General features: G+C 44.3%; 1 protein-coding gene across 1 annotated transcript in view; it reads left to right on the forward strand.

The window, feature by feature from the left end:
- Positions 1-24,582, forward strand: part of LOC124795142 (centlein-like) — a 551,801-nt gene that overhangs the window by 167,071 nt on the left and 360,148 nt on the right. The gene's annotated exons all lie outside the window — the stretch shown is intronic.

Below are 24,582 nucleotides of genomic sequence, written 5' to 3' on the forward strand. Positions count from 1 at the left end.
TAAAGGATTGTTTTTCCTACCCACCCGCATTAACTTACATTTTTCTACATGTAGAGCTGGCTGCCATTCATTACACTAACTAGAGATTCTGTCTAAGTCACCTTGTTTCTTTCTACAGTTACTCATCTTCGACATCTTCCCGAATACCCCAGCATCATCAGCAAACAATCGCAGATTCCTACCCAACCTGTAGGCCAGATCAGTGGTCCTATTACACTTCCCTGGGGCACTCCAGACGATACTCTGGTCTCTGATGAACATTTGCCATTGAGGATAACATACTGGATTCTATTACTTAAGAAGTCTTCGAGTCACTCACATATCTGCGAACCTGCTCCATTTGCTCTTACCCTCTTTGGCACCGTGCCAAATACTTTCTGGAAATCTAGAAATATGAAATCTGCAGGTATATACAGGGTGATTCAGTGATAATGTTGCAAACTTCCAGCGATAGTGGAAAAGGGTAACTGTATGGTTGGGGCAAGGAACATACAGTGAGTCCAAAAAGTATTCGTCTAGCTGAATATCTTTTAGAAAACAAAGTCTGTGTAACATGAAAAGAATTGTATACAAAATCTAAAGATCCAGTCATGTAAGAAGTACCTCGGTAAGTCAATTTTGTTGAAAATCAAGGAAAGAAATACATCCAAATCGACAGCAAGGATAACAAAATAGAAAATGCAATACAAGAGCTAGTTCATAAAGTATTCGTCCACCATCTTAACGTGCCGAAATTCTGCGCGCAGTGATTAAACTATAACGCTGACCCACGACACACACTAGATTCTGTTATGGTTCTAAACGGCGCCAATACAGAGCAATTAGCGCCATGGGCCGTAAGGGTAGTGAGACGACGCTGATCAAAAGGAAACTTATTCTACGCTTACATAATGAGTGCAAATCTTCTTACGAGACTGCTAAAGTAGTCGGTAGAGCTAGATCGACGGTTCAGTCGATAATAGGTCGATTTTGCGCAACAATATCATTAAGAAACCAACCACGTACCGGACGCCCTCACACTTTGATGCATGCGTGTGATTTATCATGAGGGAAATGAAGAAGAAACCTAAAATCAGCGTTCCTAATTCGTCTGGGAAGTTAAAGAGTCTAGGGGAAAGAAGGTATGTGCCAACACAATCAGAAATATCTTCAAAACGTATGGGTATCACGGCCGGGTAGTGCGCAAGAAATTTTGGGTCAGTGAACAGAGTCGAAACAAACGTCTTTATTTTGCGATTGAACATAGATTCAAAAAGGATGACTTCGGGATAGAATAATATTTTCTGATGAGAGTAAATACAACATATTCGGGTCGGATGGCAGGTGAATGGTGCGGCGTAAAAGAATGCGGAGATGTTGCCACGCAATCTTGTGCCAACGGTTAAACACAGTGGTGGCTTCCTGATGGTGTGGGGCTGTATGAGTGCTGCAGGTGTCGGCAAATTACATTTCATAGGAGTTACAATGGATCACCATATGTATATTAACATTTTAAAGGACAATCTGAATCCTAGCGCCGAAAAATTAGGTCTGCAAGGATATTAAATTTTTCAGCAAGATAACGACCCAAAGCATACGGCTCTGTATACAAGACTGTGGCTCCTGTACATCTTAACACCCCTCCTCAGAGCCGAGGCATTAATTCTATTGAAGACCTTTGGAAAGCACTGGAAGACAGCATCGGGAGAAGATACATTTCTAAGAAGTGATACTTAAAAGAATCACTGCAAGACGAATGGAACAAAATACCAGCCTGTCTGACGGCAAACTTGTTCAAGTCGATGCCCAGACGACTACAAGCAGTAATAGCTGCAAAGGGAAACCCCACTAAATATTAATTTTTGTAATTGAAATCATATTTTCAGATTGAAAGTTTAAAAAATAAGTGAACGAATACTTTTTGAAGTAGCCCTTGAAAAAACTCTCCATTTTGTCAAATTTGTTATCGCTATGGATGTATTTATTTCCTTGTCCATCAATAAAAATGACTTACCAGGGTTCGTTGCATATGACTGGATGTTCACATTTTACGTTCCCTTCCTTTCACGTGACATATACTTGGTTTTTTTAAAAAAATTACAATTAGACGTATACATTTTGGACTCACTATAGGTCCGAAAACGACCGAGTGGAAAGTTGCAGCGAAAATCTTTCTGATATTTCTGACAGTGGTACACTTGTACTGGTACTGTTGTTGCTAAGATTGTAGGGTAGGCAACTTCCAGAGGTGGTAGTATGAGCCAAAACAAGAAAAAATGTCTGGGAAACAGAGGTCCAAGATGCAGACCTAAGAGCTATAAGCACTCGTTCATCTTCGATACTATGAAACATATCTCTTCTATTGAACAACTGCCCATAGCTCTTAAGATATGCATTTTAGAGGCCATATTTACTACACACTTTTTGTTGTTTTGTTCCATGTTCCACCTCTGAAAATTGTCTACCCGATAATCATAGCAACAACTGTACCGATACATTCCAACGTCAGAGATTGGAGAACAATTTTTGCTTATAACTTTAGACTCGGCCGTTTACATTTCGGGGACCGTTACCTCGAATTCACACGTTTATCCTTCTCCAACGGACCTGAAAGTTTGTAACATCTTCATGGAATGATACTGTATATATTTTCGACTTGTTTACAGCTAACAACGTTTATTGCTTTTCAAAAGCGTATTTACGTTCTTGTCAATCCCCGGCAATCAATCTCGTTTCTTCTTTCCCTCCGGAACGTACATCCATAACACCTTTCACTATCTCTTATGATCCATACGTCTTAAATTGCCGTGTCATAATATCCACTTCTCAATAGAATCCATTATGTTCCCTTCCACTTCCGCCACATCTTCATTTCTGTTGTGGTCAAATCATCAGACTACAGCACTTCGTATTCAGTAATACATATTCAAGGCTAGTTGATCTTTTTCTGTCATTCCTATTTTCCAAAATTGTGATCCATATATAAATACGCATTATACTTTCCTTTGTATCTAGCATTTTCGGTTTGTTTATAATCTTGTGATTTTATAATTGTAAAGTAACACGTATCCCTTGTTCAATCTTGTTTTTAATGTCTTGTGCGTTCTTTCAGTTTGCGGGTAAAGTTCACTCTAAGTAAAAGGATCGACAGCATTTAATACTAAAACTGTCAGCACGTAAGTCATACTGTTTGTCACCATCCACTGCCATATACACTGAAGCGCAAAAGAAACTGTTATAGCCATACGGATTCAAATAAAGAGATATGTTAATAGGCAGAATACGGCGCTGCAGTCGGTAACGCCTACGTAAGACAACAAGTGTCTGTCGCAGTTTTTAGATCGGTTACTGTTGCTATAATGGCGTGTCATCAAGATGTAAGTGAGTTTGAACGTGGTGTTACAGTCGCCGCACGAGCGATGGGACACAGCATCTCCGAGGCAGCGATGAAGGGGGGATTTTCCCGTACGACCTTTACACGAGTGTACCGTAAATATCAGGAATACTGGAAAACTAAATATGCTACCGGAAAAAGATCCTGCAACAAAAGGGACCAACGACGACTGAAGAGAATCGTTCAACAAGACATAAGTGCAATCCTTCCGGAAATTGCTGCAGATTTCGATGCTGGACCATCAACTAGTGTTAGCGTGCGAACCATTCTACGAAACATCATCGAGATGGGCTTTCGGAGCCGAAGGCCCACTCGTGTATCCTTGATGACTGCATGACACAATGCTTTACGCCCCTCCTGAGCGCGTCAACACTGACGTTGGACTGTTGATGACTGGAAACATCTTGCCTGGTCGGACGAGTCTCGTTTCAAATTGTATCGAGCGAATGGACGGGTAAAGGTATGGAGACAACCTCATGAATCCATGGGCCCTGCATGTGAGCAGGGGACTGTTGAAACTGGTGGAGGCTCTGTAATGGTGCCGGGCGTGTGCAGTTGGAGTGATATGGAACCCTTAATACGCCTAGATACGTCTCTGAGAGGTGACAAGTACGTAAGCATCCTGTCTGATCACCAGCATCCATTCATGTCCACTGTGCATTCCGACGGACTTGGACAATTTCAGCAAGACAATGCGACACCCCACACGTCCAGGACTGCTGCAGAGTGGCTCCAGTAGCACTCTTCTGAGCTTAAACACTTCCGCTGGCCACCAAACTCCCCAGACATGAACATTATTGAGCATATCTGGGATGCCTTGCAAAGTGTTGTTCAGAAGAGATCTCCATCCCTCGTACTCTTACGGATTTACGGTGAGTCCTGCAGGACTTTTGGTGTCAATTCCGTCCAGCATTACTTCAGACATTATTGGAGCGCTGCACTTCTGCGTGCTCGCGGGGGCCCTACATGATATTAGGCAGGTATGCCAGTTTCTTTGGTTCTTCAGTGTACATAATGGATGTGCGAGCACAGGATGTAGACACACTGTTGGTGACATACGGAAGTTTGGATCTGGCCGTGAGTCGTCTTCTGATAGTCAAAAAGCAGGTGACCGTTCGCGTAAAGGGGGGAATCCGGGGTCGAGTGCCGGTCCGGAACAAATTTTCATTGTCGTCATTCCAGCTGATGGTTGTCATATTCGCAACAGAGAATACATGTCTTGAAATGAAACTTCCTGGCAGATTAAAACTGTGTGCCGAACCGAGACTCTAACTCTGGCCCTTTGCCTTTCGCGGGGAAGTGCTCTACCATCTTAGCTATCCAAGCACGACTCACGCCCCGTCCTGACAGCTTTACTTCTGCCAGTACCTCGTCTCTTACCTTCCAAACTTAACAGAAGCTCTCCTGCGAACCTTGCAGAACTAGCACTCCTGAAAGAAAGGATATTGCGGAGACATGGCTTAGCCACAGCCTGGGGGATGTTTCCAGAATGAGATTTTCACTCTGAAGCGGAGTGTGCGCAGGAGAGCTACTGTAAAGTTTGGAAGGTAGGAGACGAGGCACTGGCAGAAGTGAAGCTGTGAGTACGGCTCGTGTGTCGTGCTTGGGTAGCTCAGTTGGTAGAGCACTTGCCCGCGAAAGGCAATGGTCCTGAGTTCGAGTCTCGGTCTGCCATACAGTTTTAATCTGCCAGGAAGTTTCATATCGGCGCACACTCCACTGCAGAGTGAAAATCTCATTCTGCCACGAAACAAAACGGCTTTGGGACAGCATTTGGCTGATACTGGTCATTCCATAGGGAGCATTGAAAATTGTATGCGTATTCTTCACAGGGTGGAAAAGGACCGTGCTCTTAATTTGTTGGAGGAGCTTGAAATTAATAAAGCAAAAAATAGAGAGCCAGATAAACTGCTTAACTGGCAGAACAATTTTGTGCCCAATGCCTACTTTGCTTTATTTGACAATGTTTGACCCTAATCACTCCACGCCTCTGTTATATATAGTGTGTTCGCAAGTTCTCCTAGTATTGAGTATATTACATATTTACTTCGTTTTCATGACTCTAGTAGGTTCTTGTTCCTTCTTTATTCATTTCATAGACTACATTAATCAGATAATGTAGATCATCCACTGTTATGGAATTTTATCATTCTTTTCTTGCAACGGAGTCCCGCAGGGTATGAGGGGCCCTCTGCCGGTCACGTTCCTCCAACCACTTCCCGCCTGTGCGGAAGTCTAGAGTTAGCGCTAACAGAGGGTGCTGATTATGTGCAGCACTATATTTCCTTTCATTTGTGGCTCCTTTAGCGATTTGTTGTATGTTGTTTATATTACCCGGTGCAATATCAACGGTGTTTAATATTTATGTTATTGCCTAGAATATTGGCACTAGAGCACATGTCAACCACTGTTTTTTAACTCTTCGTCTTTTTAACAATATTACTTTTGCCGTGTTCTTCTTTTTATTGCTTTTTACTACTGTAACACTTTTTATACTTTATAAGCTTATTACAGACTTTAGCTATTGTACCCCCCTTTTATTTTCGCTGTTTCAATTAATTATTGAAAACTAGTGTATGCTGACATTAGCGACATCTGGTCAACTTACTACACAAACATCTTGTGGCTACTGTACGGCAGCTTGTTTTAAACAGTAGTTTTACTGATAACATGACTCGTGCATGTGATGTAATTTATATGTATTGCTGATTCCGCATTTAACAGTTGACTATGCCACTATGGCTGCAGTGCATTAGGACTTTGTTTTTATGAGACAGGTATGCCTCTTCACATTTAAAGCGCACAAATCTAAATTTTGTCAGTAATACTTTTCAATATGCTCTATGTATTGTTCTTAAGCTGTATACAGTTTGCGAGTGTATTTATATTTCTCCCATTTTTGCTGCTGATCTGATGATGATCATTAAAGACCGAAACCGGTAATCTGTTAAACAGAAAAGATTGTGACCATAGACGTAAATTAAAGGAAACTCATTCTGAATACATTTCTTGTATTTCATAACGGCTATATTCGCCACAGTGCCTCTTCCTTCGGACCGCATGCATGTCCAAATGAACTGTGCATAGTAACGCAGCGCTGCAGTATCGTATGAGCGGGAGTCGGTGGATCTTAGCTCGAGATCAGTGGCCGCTAGGCGCCACGGAGTGGCAGGCAGCCGCGGTCGCGCTCCGCTGCCCGCCCGGAGCTGGAGGAACCGTAGCAGTCGTGACAACAGAACAGAACAGAGCGCGGCCGGGTCCCCTTCCGTTGTGCGCCGAGCCGCTCGGCGCCGTTCACCGCATCGAGATTAATGGAGCGGCCGGCCGCCGGTGCCGTTACGTGCGGCGCTCTGCTATCGCCGCCAAATTGTCCCCTAATTCACGCTCGCCGTGGGAAGATTGGCGCCTGGAGGCTAACTGTAGACGCTCGGCAGGTGTAGATTTGCTCGTTAAGATTACGCGGTTCGTGCCGACCTTTGCTTGCCCAGATGCCGACCGGTCGAGAGTGGTTATTAAGAGTATCTCCACACACTGGCGATCTTCATGCTCCACTTCATCTACCTCGATACAAACAAACAGAAATAAAAATGGAAATGCGCAGTCACGTAGACAGGGAGATAACACATGTTTTTCCGAAATGTGTTCCAGCAGAAGAATGCTGAAGATTAGATGAGTTGTCCGGATTGCAAATGACGAAGCACTGGATCGAAGTGGGGAGAAAAGAAGGGATCGGACACATCCTGAAGCATCAAGGAGACGTTCATTTGGTAACAGATGGAAGTACAGGGAGTAAAAATTGTAGAGGAATAGCAAGGGCTGAATACGGTGAGCAATTTAAAATGGATGTAGGTTTTAGTAGTTACTTAGAGATGAAGAGGTTTGCACAGTAGAGAGTAGCGTGTAGAGCTGCATTAATTCAGTAATCTTAGAGAACATTTCTTCTGGGGAACCGGCCGCAGTGGCCGAGCGGTTCTAGGCGCTTCAAAAATGATTCAAATGGCTCTGAGCACTATGGGACTTAACTTCTAAGGTCATCAGTCCCCTAGAACTTAGAACTACTTAAACCTAACTAACCTAAGGACATCACACACATCCATGCCCGAGGCAGGATTCGAACCTGCGACCGTAGCGGTCGCGCGGTTCCGGACTGTAGCGCCTTTAAGCGCTTGGCCACCACGGCCGGCTAGGCGCTTTAGTCCGGAACCGCGCGACTGCTATGGTCGCAGATTCGAATCCTGCCAGGGGCATAGATGTGTGTGATGTCCTTAGGTTAGTTAGGTTTAAGGAGTTCTAAGTTCTAGGGGACTGATGACCTCAAATGTTGAGTCCCATAGTGCTCAGAGCCATTTGAACCATCTTCTGGAGAACAGCGTCTGGCAAAAAGTACTTTAAAAATGGACACAGCTGTAACTCCACGAAGTGAAGTGAAGAGCAGTGAGTGTTACAGCTCCACGAACGTTAACTGCCCAGCAGTTACAACACCCGCTCCATTCACCACCACAGCAACCATTATGATACGAGGGTCTGAAGATGGTCAAAAACAGACCGGTTACCACAAAACAACTGTTTGTGTTCATTTTTAATGCATCCAGTCAGTCGTCGGCTGAAAAACCACATCATCATCCGAAAATGAAATTGGTGGTGTGTTGACCAGCTTCATAGCCTGAATAAGTTTCTTAGTTTATAACTCAGTAATACCACAGGTTATAGGAAGCTTTTGCAAGTTAAGAATTCTTAGTAAATTTGAACGCAGAGGTTATCAGTCAGTGGTCGCGTATGTTATTGGTTAGACTGGTTTCGACGCTCATTCCCAATAGCCGTTAACCTTCTAGACGATATCTGCACGGGTAGGACCGAACATCTTCTACAAGAGTCAATGCTCTAGTACGAGATTTGAAATGTACGCTCCTACTTCATACAGAATCAGATCAGAAGTAGGCAGACACCTATCAGTGGAAATTAATGCAGGATTTGTCCGCCCTTCACCTTTATGACGGCTTCAAGGCTTGAAATCTTCTCCAGACACTTTCAATCAGGTGTTTTAATGTCTGTGATGATGATGGTCATTGAGGCCTGAAGCGAAGTCGGCGTTATAAATCGCCCTAAAGATGTTCCATTTGGTTCAGATCGGGACTCCGGGCAGGCCGGTACAGGTCAGGAATGTTATTGTCCACAAACAGTTGCTCACACATGATCCCTGTTGACAGGGTGCATTGCTATGCTGCTACATTCACCTTCTCCGAACTGTTCTTCTACTGTACTCAGTACACAACGTTGTAAAATATGTTCGTATCCTTCCACATATAGCGTTTTCCTAAGCGCAATGACGGGACCACAACTCTAACAACCGAAAACACTCCACACCGTACCACCACCAATACCTCCTTCGTAGTCCATTGTACCCTTACGTATGATAGCAAGTAAAGTTCTGCACGCATTTCCCAATTTCAAACGCTCCCACCGGATTTTTCTCAAGGCATATCGTGATTCATCCCTTCAAATCACTGGTTTCCAACTGTCCACTGTCCAGTGGTGTCGCTTTTAACCACCTCAAGTGTCGCTTAGCACTGGCTACGGCAATGTATAACTTACGAGCAGATGTTCCACCATCGTACCCCATTCTTTTTAAGTCTATCTGGGCCGCTGGCAGCAGTCCGAGTAATTCCTTCCGCCTCTGGATGTCACCTGAGTACCAAATCCATCAGGGAATTTTCAAACCTTATAAAACTGCCCAAGTCGACTTCTGGTGAGGTAAGTGTGAAGTGGAAACGCGAAGGACCAGTCACAATCGAACCAATATCACGCAGAGAATGTGTACGAAGAGGGACCGTTGTGGTTGTAAAAAGTTGCATAAAATCAGCGGGATGAACCACTCGCGAGTTTCAAAATCCTATCAGCAGTCCAGCTATTACCATGGCTGTCTGATACAGTGGTCAAGCATCTACACGTAAACAACAGATTTATGTAGTCAATGTTAAGCGGCCGTAACGTGGTTGACAGTAGATGACTGGAAAAGAGTGATTTGGAGACCTGACTCACGCTATACGCCTACGTAACCCGATGGAAGGGTTCGAGTTTGGCGAAAGCCTAGAGAACATTACCTGCCATCATGTATAGTGCCAACAATGAAGTACAGACGAGGTGGTGGTATGGTATGGGCAGCATCTTTCGTGATTAGGGTGTGCAAAAAACGCTGAATACGGAAGGATATGAACACGTATTACAGCATGGTGTAGTGCGTACAAAACAGTAAGCGCTCAGAGAAGATTGTTAATATTAGCATGACGAGACACCCTGTCATAAAGTAACATTTGTTCTGCTATAGTCTGTAGACTGTAGCACTCCTACAATGGACTGACCTGACGAGAGCCCTGGCTGAACCCAGTGGAGCCCATTTGGGATGAGTTAGAACGTCGACTTCGTTACAGACGCCAGCGTCCAATATCGTTACCTTTTCTGGTCTAAGACCTAATGGGCAGCCATTCCCTCATAGACATTCAGACACCTCACAGAAAGTGTCCAAGGCAGGTTTCAAGCAGCCATAAAGACGAAGGGTGGACACACTCCAAATTGATGTCCACTAATAGCTGTCCGGATACTTTTGGTTAGATAGCGTATATAAGTGATCTAGTGAACAGAGTTGGAAGCTTCGTGGGGCTTTCTGCAGACGATGCTGTTGCCTACAGAAAAGTGATAACGCCAGAAGAATGATATGCATAAATGATCTGGCGCACAGAGTGGCCATCATTCTGCCGTTGTTTGCTGATGGTGCTCTGATGCACTGGAATGTGTCGAAGTTGAGTGACTGTAGCGAGAAACAATGTGGCTTAAACAGAATTTCTAGTTGGTGTCATGGATGACACCAGCTCTAAAAGTTGAAAAATGTAAGTTGAAGCGGGTGAGGAAAAAAAAAAATCCGTAATATTCGGATACAGTATTATCAGTGTCCTGCTTGATACTGTCTCGTCGTTTAAATATCTGAGCGTAGCGTTGCAAAGCGATATGAAACGGAACGACCGTGTAAGGATTGTAGGAGGAAAGGCGAATAGTCGACTTCGGTCTTCTGGGAGAATTTTAGGAAAGAGTGGTTCCGCTGTAAAGGAGACCGCGTATAGGACGCTAGTGCGACCTACTCTTGAGAACTCATCGAGGGTTGGGGTTCGTATCAGGTCAGATTAAGTAAAGACATCGAAGCAATTCAGAGCCAGGCTGATAGATTTGTTATCGGTTTGTTCGAACAGCATGCAAGTATTACGGAGATGCTTTGGGAGCTCAAATGGGAATCAAGGGACGCTATTGAGAAAACCGGCATGTGAAGCTGACAGCTGAGAGATTCTACTGCCACCAAGATACAGTTCTCGTAGCGACCACGAATATAAGACACGAGAAATGAGGACTCATACTGAGGCATATAGACAGTAATTTTTCACTCGCTTTGCATGCGAGTGAAGCGGTAAAGGAAATTGTTATTGGTACAGGACATCTTCCGCCACGCACCCTAGGGTGGCTTGCGCAGTATGTAGATGTAGAAGACTGTAGCGAAATGCGGGGAGACATGTAGAGGACTGAGGATTGGTCAGGGACTGGCATTGACCCTGAACGTGAAGAAGAGTAACGTATTGCTCGTAATGAGCAAAGATCCACTACTATTCGATTAATTTATTGTTGAAAACTCAGTGGTAACAATACCGACAGTTGTTTATGTAAGAGTAACTGCCCTGGATTGATAACATAAAGTTAATTGTAGGAAAAAGATCTACTGGATCACAATTGTTGGCCCGATTTTTGAGTAATGTGCATCGGTCTGGGAGCCTTACCACATAGGGTTAACAGAAGAGAAGCTCCAACGAAGAGCGGCACGTTTCGTGATGGGTTTTAGTCGGCGCAAGAGCGGTTAGGAAGATCTTCAATTAACTCCAGTGGCAGACGACATGAGAGGTGTTATTTATCTCGCAGGGTGGCTGTGAAATTCCGAGAGCGTACGATGAAAAACCAGTCATGTATCATATTACTTCCTCTCACACAAGTCTCACGAAATGACAATGACCAGAAAATGAATGAAATTTGAGCTCATACGGAAGTCAATAGACAGTCGTTCATCCCATGGCAGTCATGTATCATATTACTTCCCCTCACATAAGTCTCACGAAATGACAATGACCGGAAAATGAATGAAATTTGAGCTCATACGGAGGTCAATAGACAGTCGTTCATCCCATGGACCATTCTGAATTGGAACATAAATAGGGGGGGGGGGGATGATGATGATGATGTTACCAGAGGTACCCTCTGCCACACCGTGACGTGGCCTTCGGAGTACAGATGTAGACGAGTGGCAATTTCAGCGGAAGTTGTCGACTTAAGTGTAGATCAGGGCCATGGGTATCCTCGGCGACGTTTCTCTATTGCTCATAGGTTGGCTACGCGCCAAACTACGTGTAGCCCATGGCATGTTACTGTCACGTAACCACTGAAACTCCGTTCTAAACATTTACCCAGACAAGGAAGTGTGTGAAATGCGAAGCAGAAATGGCTCTTAAGGATTCGCAAGTCTGTATTGATGGTTTAATTTGGAAATGTAGCAAAAGCCGGCACTTCTTGAAGTGCTCGACCAGGAAGAATTAGTGGTTTGTAGGGAGTAAAATGAAAATGTCTACGATTCTGCGGTTGACTTACTTACGGATGAACGAATGTAAGTCCTAATTTATTGCCCGTGAACTTGATTCGGCGAAAGGAACTGTCGTCGATTGGTGAAAATTGTGTCGTGAGGTTTGTATGGAAATGTGCCTCCGACAGAACGACAAAGGTTGTCGAGATAAACGAATCCCAGTTTAAGAAGAAGAAATTCGGAAGAGGCGACAAGAAATCGAGAAAACTGGTGTTTGGCGCCATGCAAAGGGGCACTTATAAATGTTTCAAATACGAAAGTACCACTGCTGCCTTTGTTTTAGACTTCTACATACAGCGTTCAGTGCTACGACTGAAACGAGCACCTGTGTCAGAAATACTTTGCTGTTTTCTACCACTATGGCACTACCGTTGATGATGTGGTTAGATAGGTTAATACTAGCACAGCTTCGGTTACCGTGAGTGAAGCGAGCAGCAATCATATTCATAATCTGCCTTGTTATTACTTTCGGTGAGCTGGTACATTCATGTCAAAATCTCATTGGCTATTTCTTCCCGTATGCCAGCTGCTCCACTGGCTGCGTACAACGAACAGCTGACATACTTGTTTACTTCCCATCGTACTTCACGGCAGGCGGTGACAACATTCCTGCATGAAATACGCAAGTACTGCTGTCGCCTCTATTCTAGAAGTTCATCGAATTTGTCGCTGAATATCCGGACGGTGAAATCCGCCCACCTCTAGCACGATGAGGGTATCCTCATACGAGCTTCGGCTACGAAGTAACGACCTCCTGGTAAGAGAGCCCGGATACGACAAGGCATTGTGGGCCCGGGTGAGGCGTAACTGCGAGCGGGTCCCGTTGCAGCTCCTGTGCCGGGCTGCTGAGGACACGACGACGGGGAAGGCGTGCGAGGCGAGGCGAGGCGGCATCTGTGCTCACCGTTAGATGGCCGGCCCTCGTGGACCCACATCCCACACGCGTGGCCGGCGCGCCCACAACCGACAGGTGCTCGCGCCGTCTCCTGGCTAGGAGCTGCAATAGGCGCGGCTCACTACCTGCCTATGTGCGCCTGTTCACACGGAGGAAACCAGTTCTGAACGACAGACTCCACATAGCCGACCAATTTATCCCATGGTGACCGGGAGTGAAGTATCTAGGTGTCTACCTTGACAGAAAATTACGCTTTACGCGGCATATTGACGACAAGAAGACGGCAGCCCAGAAGATGGCCAGGCCATTGATTCCGTTCCTGAAGAGTGAGGTTCTCAACCCTAAGACTAAACTCCAATTGTATAAGGCAACGGTGGAACCCACAATGTTGTATGGCTCCACTTCGTGGGGAACTAGTGCGTCTCCAACTACAACAAACTCCAAGCGCTGCAAAACATTTGCTATCGATGGATCACAGGAGCTCCATGGCGGACAAGAAACGTCGACATCCGCACCGCACTCCACGAGACCTCTATACAAGAGAAGGTCCATGACAAGGCTCTACGAGTTTTTGACAAGATTGGTGCCCTTAGCGACGAAGTTCGACAATTAGAATCGGTAGGAATGGTAAACCCTGCAAGATGGCACAAGTATCGAGTACCGAAGTCAATAACGTTTCATCCCCCATAGGCAATCTGTCATAACACGAGGAAGCAGTCACACATAACAGCCTTGACACATTTCACCCTCCACAGGAGATAGACATCACCAAAGACAGCAGGCTAAAGGACCCATTGCGTGCCCAAGCCTAACTGAGTGCGTAATAAATAAAGTATTTTCCTTTTATCCTTACATCCCATCCTAGAAGAATAAGTCATCAAGGATGATCTCTTCAGTCCACACTACACACTATATATATATAAAAAAAATAAAAAAAAGCCTATGTGCGCGGCAGCAGGCTGAACCAAAGAGCGCGTCATTTATGACGGCTGCCGAGTTTAGGTTCGTTCTGCGCATCTGACGTCACAAAACACAGTCAGCCAATGAACAGAGAACGACGTTGCCAGAGCTCGAGTGAAGTGCAGAGCACAGACGAGTGTCTTCAGTTTTAGAAACGTTCAGTCATAAATAAAGTAATAGAACAAAAGCAATGTCTTGATAGCAGACTTTCTATAAAAGAAAGTTTGGAAAAAGCATTCTTTATACCAATTGCTTCATATTCTATTAATTAATTAAACCAAACAAGCAATAAGCCTCCTAATTAAGGCGATAGCAAGGAAAGGTGTTTGTATCATTCTCACTAACCGCTTTTTCGCAATAAAGAACAGCAGTAATTGTTTATTTCCTATTGTACTTCGACGAAACGTGAGTAATTCACAATCATACCAACAGTGTTTGTCGGTAATTTGCGTGATATTTAAAAGTCCTCCAGAATATGTATTGAATGAGGAGCTGCGTTAGCGTAATGGTTAAAGTGTACAGCTGTTCAGCGAAAGGTTATGAGATCAAACCTTGCTTGGTGCTTAATATTTTCTTTATTTTAAAAACAATATCGAAGTGTCTTACTTCTAGAATTTTATTCATTTGAATGCAATTTTTTTATATTTCTAGTGGCAACTAAAATCGACCATACGGAAAGTATACGCTATGGACTTTTACCTCTGCAAACTCTTCAAAATTTCGTGCAATGGTTTACTACATCTAATGCTGCACAATAACTGCGTTGAACATCGAAACAAAATTAAGTCATTTATGGAGGGAAGGTATCAGTCAAGAATATGTGTAAAAATCAAATTTTTGGGCCAAATAGTTTTTGTGAAATAGAATGATATAGTGTGTCAAAGCAGTCGGAACACCATGTGTCTGCACAGGCGAACAGTGCAATGATGACAAAATCGCGCACAGCGCGGAATGCGGGGAGCGCATCTCTGTAGCAGCGAAAGGGTTAATGCGGCCGTGGTGGCTTTACTTCATAAACTGCGCGCTCCCCTCTAAACGTAAGTTTGCGAACTATACTGTACTATGGCGCTGCTTCTCTTGGCGCGTACAACTGGCAACGCAGCAATCTCCCGCATCTGGGCCGGCATGCGCGAACCGCCAAGATAAAAGAATTGAACTATAATAACGACCTACCGTGCCCACACACCACGTTTTCTTTTTTTATTATTCATGTAAAGAAAGGATTCATTAGGACAGTCATTAGGCCTCCTCCATAGCCGAATGGTCCGAGGACACGGTGTTGAGTACGCCTTTCACAACGGTCCACATATGTTCGTCGACTTCTGGTATCGGGTTGTGATCGCGCACAGTACGCCAACCCAGTCGCCTCATAACCGACGAACCTCGCAAGATATCTCCACAGCGTCTTTCTTGACAACCCCCTCCCCTGTATTTGGGGTGTACCCTGTCTCCCCATTTCATGATGCATCTGTGATCAGCTTCCACAGTACGGTGCACCGACACGTACAAGCCAACGAACGGATATTTAAAAAAAAAAGGTCGTTGTTTTATGGTTATTGGGATCTCCTGTCCCTCATTCCTATCGCTCTTAGCGATTGGCGATCTTAATTTCCTTAGTTGGGAGGGGGTTGGGGCAGGAGGTTTAGATGAAGTTAGGATAGCAACAGCCGGCCGGTGTGGCCGTGCGGTTCTAGGCGCTTCAGTCTGGAACCGCGTGACTGCTCCGGTCGCAGGTTCGAATCCTGCCTCGGGCATGGATGTATGTAATGTCCTTGGGTTAGGTCGGTTTAAGTAGTCCTAAGTTCTAGGGGACTGATGACCACAGATGTTAAGTCCCATAGTGGCCAGAGCCATTTTTAGGATAGTAACGCGTGAACAGGGATCAGTCTACTTTAGTTTGGTAGGGTCACAAGTGGCGGTGCCCTGTGCGATTAATCCAGCTTTTCTTGTTTATTTTGCTTGGTACCTTCAACGCGCCGGTACAGAAGAGTTTGTTTTGCTGCCCTTGGTGCAGAAGGACCTGTGTTCGGTTCCCAATGCCTGCTTGGATATTTTTTTTTTTTTTTTAAGATAGCATGGTGTGGAACTGGCTCCACTTTGCCTCGCCAGGCCAAATGAGAAGCTGATTTAAGAAACAAGCAGCGGCATCATCAGGATTCATCTACCGGCAACAACGGCTGGAGGAAATGCCGACAAGTTGATAACATGCATCACGATCATAGATCGCTCCTCGTACTGTCTTGTAGCCAGGAATCGGCCAATCGGAACAGTCCTAACGCCTAATTCGTGGGTGATATTTACGTTTACGTAAGAGAAGGTCAATTAGAGTTAACTCTCGTCGAAAACAAGCTCGCTTGAGAAGGAGCAAAAGCTAGGATTGGTGAAGGAAAGGGAAGGAAATCAGCCATGCCCTCTCAGAGGAATGATCCAGGCACTCGTCTTAATTGACTTAAGGAAAGAACTAGAAACCAGAAACTGGATCCCCAAAACCGGGATTTGAACCGCTGTAATTCAGAATACGAATCCAGTATCTTAGCTCTGTCTTACGGGAGGACCTATGGGAAACTAAATTTTTTGTGTGTCGGGCAAAGATTTGAACGTCATTCCTTTCTAATGCGAGACCAGTAACCAAAGCATTGAGCGATCCCGCTTCCTAAACTTAGTTATACTCTGGAGACAATCCCATATACGTAAATTATCTGGAACATTCAATGCGAGTTTGACTGTTCTCTCTACCTTAGGCATATTTCATTTGAAGAGTGGAAACCTCAAACGTTCCAAGTGCCCAATGTCACATTTGTCACGACAATCATAACAACAATGTACATAAGTTACTCTCATCACAGCAAAAAATAATGCGACAAATTTCAAAGTAAATAATTGGTTAAGAACATTCTAAATACCATACAAGGGACATGGCTGTGTACAAATAAAATGTTTTGTTTCAAATGCCATCAATACTGAGGCACTAAGTATTATTTGTCAGCAGCGATGTTTTAACTAGCAGGACTGTAGACAACAAAAATCATTTCTCATATCTTTTAAATTTTTCACAAGGCTAACAAAACTAAATTCAAGAAAAAACTTTCATTACTTGCTTTTGTATCTTACACAACTGCATTTTGGGGTCAGATGTTGCAAAGGTTACTGCAGAACTTCTTGTCTGCTGAGAAAGAAATGGCAACATCGTCAACAAGCTTTCCTGTTTGCAACTGATAAACTTGCCTGGTATTTCAGTTGAAGAATCGCATGGAACACATCAGCCATGGTCTTTCCTCTTTTGAACACATTGAATTTTTACATGCTTCTGTTTCGGAGTATAAATTTTTAATAGCTATTTCAGATGCAGAAGTATACCACGCATGACCATGCCGCATTTGGAGATCGTACACGCCTGTATTGATAACAGTATTTCAGCATCTTTAAAAATTAAAAAAGTCAGCTGTATGCACTGGAATAACATGGAATCGCATCGTAGCTTTAGGTGACTCAATAATCTTGTGTTAGTCTTGCGGGACGAAAGCCTTGCTTCATTTCTTCGCTTCTCTATAATTGCAAAATCTCTTTCACACCTCAAAAAGTTGTCCATGTTCCCACTCACCAAAAAAATGTGTAGTTTCCTGAGACCACCGCAGGCTAAATGGAGGAGACCTCGATGCCTGGCAGCTGGAACTCCACTTTTCCAACGTGAATGAATGTGGATGGTTTGATTGAAAATCATTAATTGGTGCGTAGTAGAGGGTATTTGCTGTGGGGACATTACAAGGGGAACACTTTTTTCTTCTTTGGCCTCCAGAGTTTGTACTCTGTTTAACCATCTACAACACGTGGTTAGGTCTCACAATTTAGTGCACAACAAAATTTTAACAAACAGAAGTATAAGTAAAGTTTACATTTTTCATTTATCAGTTCACACCATTTCTGAAATTTAATAATAAACAAACCATAAAAATCAAAAAGGCGGACAATTAAAGCCTACAGTTTTTTCCCTGTGCCCTTAAGGCAATTAATGATCACTTTATGACGACGAATGTCTTTAGTAAACAAAAGAAAGGAAGCTGATCGAGGCCAGCCGGAGTGGCCGAGCGGTTCTAGGCGCTACAGTCTGGAACCGTGCGACCACTACGGTTGCAGGTTCGAATCCTGCCTCGGGCATGGATGTGTGTGATGTCCTTAGGTTAGTTAGGTTTAAGTAGTTCTAAGTTCTAGGGGACTCATGACCGCAGCATTTAAGTCCCATAGTGTTCAGAGCCATTTGAACCATTTGAAACTGATTGAGGGAGGAGGAAACCATATTTATCATAGCCTTCATAACTTCCAATCGTCCCTAGTCAAATTTGGGACACGAAAACAAGCTGTTGGGTTACATCAGTATCCGACACAGAACCACGTTTCACATGAAGTAAACCGCGAACGTTGATTCTGTGTACGATTTAGAGGAAAATAGGCGTGGTTAAAGCAGAGTCGAATGATGGTGGAAATCGTTGATTAGTTCAAATGTGACCTCGTAAACCACGATCTCGTGGGAATTTGTGGTTGCAACAGCGCATAACAACCATCTTTCGTTTGCTGGGACACGATCCACATCTCTTTCCAGTGACGGTGAGCACAGTTTGGCACACAGTCCACGCGCCATTTAGTAACGAATGTCTGCGACATTTTCTACGTGATTGTGCGCTTTGGAAAAGTCTAGCGACGTGCAACAGAGTACCGGGAAAACACGTTTTGTGAAGAAGTGGCACTTGAACGTTTGACATTTCCTCTCTGCAATTGTTCTTGTGGATACAGACACAGGAGCAAGGCTATAAATCCGTATTTCTCTGTTCTGCCTGGACTAGAAAATAAACTCAAGAAAACGTGCCTGTGTGAAAGTCCCCTCTGCGTCTAGTGGACCTCCGCTGGCAGTACTGTTTTGTCTACGTTTGTTAGCCCTGTTTTCCTTCCGAATAGCGCCGCTGTCGCACGTAATGATAGGAACTTTCTAATTTTTACAGCGTCTAATATGATGCCCAGAGCTAGCAGGAGCCACTCTCTACTAGAAAGCTGACATACATCGATGCTTGACATTCGGAAGACGTTTTCCTCGCGTTTTGTATTCAGCATTTCTAACGCGACTTGGGCGCAGAGTTTACACCGGAATCGGAAGTAGGACACCTGTTTCCTTGCGGACGGAACAACTGCTTCGATGTCCCCGCTGAGATGCCGGCGAAATAGAGCCATCGTCTTTCAATTCACGTACTGGCGCCGTGCAACCGGTTCGTATGGCAGTGATGTAAACAGATGGTTGGGCAACAAGTCGTTGGCCGTGACAGACGCGGCCTGGTTATGCAGCGCGGATCGCTTTCTTCGCCGTACTCTAGACGCTAGACGGGTCATGAAGGTTTCTGGCCAGGACACCGGAATCTGTACCGTCTTTTGCAAAGCACTTCACAGCCCAGGTGAACATTCCTTTCAATGACTAGCTTTTCCAATGGACTACTTACATCTGGGTCTACACTCTGGGAATCACACTGAAGTGCTTGCTAGTGGGTACTTTTCGTCGTTCGGTATAACAGACTGTCTTCCCGTTTCATTCATGGATGGGGCGAGAGAAGAACGACTCCTTATACGTGTCTGTGTGAATTGTTATTTACCTCATTTTCTCCGAGCCATTTTTGCTGCTTAGAAAAGCAATGTGCTGAACAATATTCTTTGTTACTGCCTTGAAAGACAGATCCTCTTCACTTTTGCTGTAGGACTAATAGTTTATGAGTTTTTCAAGGCCAGATATAACTGTTCTAGATGCATAAGCATGGGGCCATTGAATCGGCGTATATTGATAATAGACCACATTTCTCCAATAATATGATTATTTGACAACGTAGTCAAATGTTTCTCATAAGTAACTACAGGGTTTTGAAGGTCACATTTCTGCATTTTTCTTGTACAACTGGTAAACTACAGTGCATTATACTTATATCATACTAACTATTTGACGATGGCTTCGACTGCGTATGCATACATCACATCATTTCACACACGCACACACACATACATACAAATACGTATAAATACGGGGTGTCTCTCCTAAGAGTCGTCGGGCGCATTTTCTCTGTTGTTTCTGCAGTCATTTTCAATGTCGCTTTTTGCGATATTCGTTTTTTCGATATGTATTGATAGGAATTGAAAAAAAGAAGAATAACCAGTGGCCCGTGGAGACTGTTACCGCCATACAGCAGCGCTACTCAGTCGCTCCTGGAGTACTGATTATTCATGTCCTACCGTCCCTGTTAATAAATACTGAAAAAACGAATACACCAGTAGACTAATTTGGGATTGGTCTGTTGATTGTGCACGTAAAAATTCGCGTTAAAATCATTTTGCCTGTAATGGGAAACAAACGGACGCTTTCCATCGACGGTGCACGTCTCATGAAAGGCGTAATGAACAGTTTTTGTTTGGACTGACGCCAACTACACGTTGCAAATACGAAATTGCAAATATCTGCCGAAACACCGAGAAAATGCACCTGACGATCTGTAGGAGAGACACACAGTATACAGGGTGTTACAAAAAGGTACGGCCAAACTTTCAGAAAACATTCCTCACACACAAATAAAGAAAAGATGTTATGTGGACATGTGTCCTGAAACGCTTGATTTCCATGTTAGAGCTCATTTTAGTTTAGTCAGTATGTACTGTACTTCCTCGATTCACCGCCAGTTGGCCCAATTGAAGGAAGGTAATGTTGACTTCGGTGCTTGTGTTGACATGCGACTCACTGCTCTACAGTACTAGCATCAAGCACATCAGTACGTAGCATCAACAGGTTAGTGTTCATCACGAACGTGGTTTTGCAGTCAGTGCAATGTTCACAAATGCGGAGTTGGCAGATGCCCATTTGATGTATGGATTAGCACGGGGCAATAGCCGTGGCGCGGTACGTTTGTATCGAGACAGATTTCCAGAACTAAGGTGTCCCGACAGGAAGACGTTCGAAGCAATTGATCGGCGTCTTAGGGAGCACGGAACATTCCAACCTATGACTCGCGACTGGGGAAGACCTAGAACGACGAGGACACCTGCAATGGACGAGGCAATTCTTCGTGCAGTTGACGATAACCCTAATGTCAGCGTCAGAGAAGTTGCTGCTGTACAAGGTAACGTTGACCACGTCACTGTATGGAGAGTGCTACGGGAGAACCAGTTGTTTCCGTACCATGTGCAGCGTGTGCAGGCACTATCAGCAGCTGATTGGCCTCCACGGGTACACTTGTGCGAATGGTTCATTCAACAATGTGTCAATCCTCATTTCAGTGCAAATGTTCTCTTTACAGATGAGGCTTTATTCCAACGTGATCAAATTGTAAATTTTCACAATCAACATGTGTGAGCTGACGAGAATCCGCACACAATTGTGCAATCACGTCATCAACACAGATTTTCTGTGAACGTTTGGGCAGGCATTGTTGGTGATGTCTTGATTGGGCCCGATGTTCTTCCACCTACGCTCAATGGAGCACGTTATCATGATTTCATACGGGATACTCTACTTGTGCTGCTAGAACATGTGCCTTTACAAGTACGACACAACATGTGGTTCATGCACGGTGGAGCTCCTGCACATTTCAGTCGAAGTGTTCGTACGCTTCTCAACAACAGATTCGGTGACCGATGGATTGGTAGAGGCGGACCTATTCAATTGTCTCCACGCTCTCCTGACCTCAACCCTCTTGACTTTCATTTATGGGGGCATTTGAAAGCTCTTGTCTACGCAACCTCGGTACCAAATGTAGAGACTCTTCGTGCTCGTATTGTGGACGGCTGTGATACAATACGCCATTCTCCAGGGCTGCATCAGCGCATCAGGAATTCCATGCGACGGAGGGTGGATGCATGTATCCTCGGTAACGGAGGACATTTTGAACATTTCCTGTAACAAAGTGTTTGAAGTCACGTTGGTACGTTCTGTTGCTGTGTGTTTCCATTCCATGATTAATGTGATTTGAAGAGAAGCAATAAAATGAGCTCTAACATGGAAAGTAAGCGTTTCCGGACACATGTCCGCATAACATATTTTCTTTCTTTGTGTGTGAGGAATGTTTCCTGAAAGTTTGGCCGTACCTTTTTGTAACACCCTGTATAACATACAGGGTATTAGGCTGTATGGGTGTAGACATCGTGACCATAGGTACCTTAACACGCACCCACCGCAGTGTCTAACCGTCTTGCCGAAAACACGTCACATAATTTAATACCTGATTATTCGTGCATGGTAGAAGCTGTACAACGAGGTAGGCGGTAATGATCAATCTGATTAAGTTAATACTGATGTAACGTTGTTCCGTATACTGTCAGCAGTCATCAATAAGGGTATCTGCACTCACACATCTAACCTATATACGTAACACTATTCCAGTACAACTAAATACTGGAAAGAAATACCAACGGAACATTTTTCATCATTTTTATATGTCACGCACACGAAAACCTCCAGGGGTGGTAAGGGTGTTTTACTCCCATACAATTCTTACACAAATAACGAGTATACCAAATTTGGTAGGAAATTTTCCAGACATTCGTAAGCTACACTTATATGTCATCCCGTTTTTCCATCAGTCACTGTAGTAATTTTTTTCATGTGACAGGTGTTGCGCGTGCCAAGTTCGGTAAAGTTACTCCCGGTGCTACAGAGATGTGCTTCGCAATCCCGTCCCTTCCCGCACCAGTAAAGGTTCATCGTCATCGGGACTGTCAGCAATGATCTATGGATACGAGGCTAATGTCCGTCGTTACCAAATATTTTATGTTTTTATTAAAAATGAAACACCTCCATTTGTACTTACGATTCGACGTGGAGCATGTATTGGTCTCACCGCGGACTTCTAGTACTCAGCCACACACGATTGATATCATCAAAGTGTACGGGTCTGAAGATGGCGTTGACGCAATGTCAAAACTAGTAGCCATATAAATATGAAATCTTAATTACAGCTGGAGGACTTACATTTTTAATAAAAATTATACACTACTGGCCATTAAAATTGCTACACCAAGAAGAAATGCAGATGATAAACGGGTAATCATTGGACAAATATATTATACTAGAACTGACATGTGATTACATTTTCACGCAATGTGGGTGCATAGATCCTCAGAAATCAGTACCCAGAACAACCACCTCTGGCCGTAATAACGACCTTGATAGGCCTGGGCATTGAGTCAAACAGAGCTTGGATAGCTTGTACAGGTACAGCTGCCCATGTAGCTTGAACATGATACCATAGTTCATCAAGAGTAGTGACTGGCGTATTGTGACGAGCCAGTTGCTCGGCCACCATTGGCCAGACGTTTTCAATTGGTGAGAGATCTGGAGACTCTGCTGATCAGGGCAGCAATCGAACATTTTCTGTATCCAGAAAGGCCCCTACAGGACCTGCAACATGCGGTCGTTCATTATCGTTCTGAAATGTAGGGTTTCGCAGGGATCGAATGAAGGGTAGAGCCACGGGTCGTAACACATCTGCAGTATAACGTCCACTGTTCAAAGCGCCGTCAATGCGTACAAAAGGTGACCGAGACGTGTAACCAATGGCACCCCATACCATCACGCCGGGTGATACGCCAGTATGGCGATGACGAATACATGCTTCCAGTGTGCGTTCACCGCGATGTCGCCAGACACTGATGCGACCATCATGATGCTGTAAACAGAACCTGGATTCATCCTAAAAAATGACGTTTTGCCATTCGTGCACCCAGGTTCGTCGTTGAGTACAACATCGCAGGCGCTCCTGTTCGTGATGTAGCATCAAAAGCAACCGCAGCCATAGTCTCCAAGCTGATAGTCCATGCTGCTGCAAACGTCGTCGAACTGTTCGTTGAGATGGTTGTTGTCTTGCAAACGTCCCCATCTGTTGACTCAGGGATCGAGACGTGGCTGCACGGTCCGTTACACCCGTGCGGATAAGATGCCTGTCATCTCGACTGCTAGTGATACGAGGCCGTTGGGATCCAGCACGGCGTTCCGCATTACCCTTTTGAACCCACCGATTCTATATTCTGCTAACAGTCATTGGATCTCGACCAACGCGAGCAGCAATGTCGCGATACGATAAACTGCAATCGCGATAGGCTACAATCCGACAATTATCAAAGACGGAAATGTGATGATACGCATTTCTCCCCTTTACACGAGGCATCACGACAACGTTTCACCAGGCAACGCCGGTCAACTGCTGTTTGTGTATGAGAAATCCGTCAGCACGTTGTAGGTGTCGCCACCGGCGCCAACCTTGTGTGAATGCTCTGAAAAGCTAATCATTTGCATATCACAGCATCTTCTTCCTATCGGTTAAATTTCGCGTCTGTAGCACGTCATCTTCGCGGTGCAGCAATTTTAATGGCCAGTAGTGTACCAGCTGATGTCCCACCATCATCCAATTTAAATACGGATGTACGAAGATTAAATATTTTATGTGTCATGGCTTTCCATCCTCATCTCTATCCCCAGTGGTGATAAAGTTATATTACACCCACACTATTTTTAGACAAACAAAGAGTCATATGTATACAAAACTGGTTGAAACTGCTCCAAACGTTCCTGACTTACGCTTCTGACACCCACTTTTCGTCCACACCATCACTATCTGAGACGCTTCTGGCATGCACTTTTCGTCCACACCATCCCTATGTGAGTCAGTGAAG

This window comes from Schistocerca piceifrons, chromosome 4, assembly GCF_021461385.2.
Source record: "Schistocerca piceifrons isolate TAMUIC-IGC-003096 chromosome 4, iqSchPice1.1, whole genome shotgun sequence".
Taxonomy (NCBI): Eukaryota; Metazoa; Arthropoda; class Insecta; order Orthoptera; family Acrididae; genus Schistocerca; species Schistocerca piceifrons.